Source organism: Anomaloglossus baeobatrachus, unplaced genomic scaffold (assembly GCF_048569485.1).
Source record: "Anomaloglossus baeobatrachus isolate aAnoBae1 unplaced genomic scaffold, aAnoBae1.hap1 Scaffold_4524, whole genome shotgun sequence".
NCBI classification, from domain to species: domain Eukaryota; kingdom Metazoa; phylum Chordata; class Amphibia; order Anura; family Aromobatidae; genus Anomaloglossus; species Anomaloglossus baeobatrachus.
This window is the reverse complement of record NW_027443863.1, coordinates 7,660-10,082: the sequence shown is the minus strand read 5'-3', so window position 1 is coordinate 10,082 and position 2,423 is coordinate 7,660. Positions and strand designations below refer to the sequence as shown.

The window sequence follows — 2,423 nt, the reverse complement described above, 5'->3', positions numbered from 1 at the left end:
ATGCCCATGGGCTGCCTATAACTGTGTGAAATATGTAGTTTTACTGGGCTGGGATGAGAGAATCCATCGAAGCATGGTGTAGGGATTGTGGTTCCTGTGTGCTAAGAAGAAAGGCTAGCACCAGCCAGAAAGCCCCATTACAGCCAATAATCAACCGCTAGCCGCTGGAACTCGTTGCTCTAGATCATGTCAAACTCTCACCAAGCAGGAATAGATACATTAGCCCACCATCCCACCCAAAGAGCAACTTCTGCTGCGCAGCTGGCTTTCTAGGCAGCAGCGCTATTGTGATGTCAGCGGGGGACATTGTGACAAGCCAGTGTTCCGTCACTTCATGTTGTGCACTGTTCAAACGGAAAATACATCAACAGGCAGACTACAGAAAAGCTTACTGACAAAGGATAGAGAGGGGCTTTCTCAGAGGGCTTTTTACAGTTTGTCTATTCCCAATTAGCCGTTTAAGTATGCTTAATGAAAGTACTAATTCTTTCATAGGCCGCCCATTCTTAGTATTTGACGTTCCTTATATTGCGGTATCAGGCTTCGCAGCAGGTTGCAAAACATTCATCACCCATGACTGTCCCCAATTGGGCTCAGAAGCTAAATGTCTATCATGACCTCTCTTTTTGAAAGTCCAAGAGCAAGCAAACTCTTCCTCCAGGAGAGGGAGCCAACAGATCACTAAAGACATCATCATTGCTCAAAGAAAACACCGAAAAACAATGGAAGCTTTAATTGGAGTGGAATCTGATAGCCAGCACCTGATGCCAAGTCTGCATCTTCTAACACCTGCAGTCACTGCAGCAGCTGAATCCAATGTGTCCAAAAGGGATCTATTCTATTCAATTGCAAATGATCTAGATAAGACTGAGAATAAGATACTGCACGGGACATAGCAGAGTTGGTCAAGTTGAGTGGAGATGAGTTTGCTATTTGGCACAGCTTTTGCATCAATAAAGCAAGTAAAAGGTGTGAAAGATAAAAAAAAAGGGTGAAAGTGTGAAAAGTGAATTGGCCAAATTGAGGTGCATATAAAGTTTTTGCTTTCTTTCAATTCACTAATGAGGCTCATTTGAATCAGGTGAATTGAGTTCTGCTTTTGGAAACTCGGTTAAGAAGGGGTGCACCGGTCCTGGAGGTACTGCAATACCAGGTCAATGCGTGGAGTGGACAGAGCAAGATTTTTTCCATCTCCTTGTTCTAAAAATCCATTTAATATATGGTCCCTAGAGAGGGGACGTATCAGATATTAAACTGATAAGAACAGATTTAATTTTTTTTTTTTCTGTTTATCAGTAGGACTTCAAAATAACAAAGGTGATCGCCTCCCGTTGCCTGGGAACCGTCCAGGCACAAGAGGGCTATGTGTCACCAGAAGGCGCACACACTCCCTCAAGGCCGGCAGACGTGCAATCCCAGGCACCTTCCAGTACCGACCAAGGTAGCGTCCTCCGAAACTACACTTGATCTTAGCCAAAAGGCTGAGAAGCTATAACCCGAATTGGTTACGGCCTTGAGTGGCACCCTGGCCTATACCGGACACATCTTAGGGAGAGGGAGACAAACCCACGCCTACAGAAGACATTTTGTCACCCAAGCCAAACCCTTGAAAAGGCTGTTTTGCAGAGCAAAAACAAGGAGAATGGTACTTTTTGCAGCCGCCGCCCACTGCAATGAATCTGAATAACTCCTCCTTTTGGGCACAAGCACCTCCCCTCCCCCTTGCAGTCTTTCCAATTCATGATACAAAAAGACGGACGGACAGGACAGGACAGGACCATCTGCCTGACTTTCCGTCACTGCCACCCTTTGCCATCCTTGCCCGTAGAAAGCCCTTTCATCATCCCCAAACCCTAATCTTTTCCCTTCCCTTCCCAGCTGCGTCTCACTCCCTTTCATTAGGAAGTGAGCGCAGCCTTTTCTCCGTTCTGCACATGCGCGACGTTAAACACAAATGCGCAGGCGTGCGTTCCATTAGCCTCACTGCATTCCACTCCCATACAGGAAGTGGGCACAGCTATTACTACGGTCGCACATAAAAGAACCCACGGCCACCACTGCACATAGCTGACTCCACCACAGGACACCCACTTCTACACCAACGCAGGTAAGACAGGATCGGCACCTCTATGCTCCCGTTACAATCAGGCTCAGTCACCATGTGATAACGCTCTCAACTCTTTAGTTGCAGGCTCCCCTTGCTTCACCTCCACTGGCTGTGCTGCCATTTCCTCTCCCACCTGGAAGTTATACTTTATTCCACTATTTTCCTGTTTCTCTCTTCCCCCTTTTCCCATAACCTACTTTTATCTGCATTTGTGGGGTATCTATATGCTATTTACATCATAGTTTTATTCATTAATATGGAAGGGAAGAGTGCCCATGAGAGTGTTGAACTGCGGAGAGCAAAAGATTAAGCTGCT

General features: G+C 46.3%; 1 pseudogene; it reads right to left on the bottom strand.

Annotated features, from left to right (window-relative positions):
* Positions 1 to 1,116: 1,116 nt before the first annotated feature.
* Positions 1,117 to 1,322, bottom strand: LOC142280477 (U2 spliceosomal RNA; annotated as a pseudogene).
* Between the last annotated feature and the right edge of the window lie 1,101 nt (positions 1,323 to 2,423).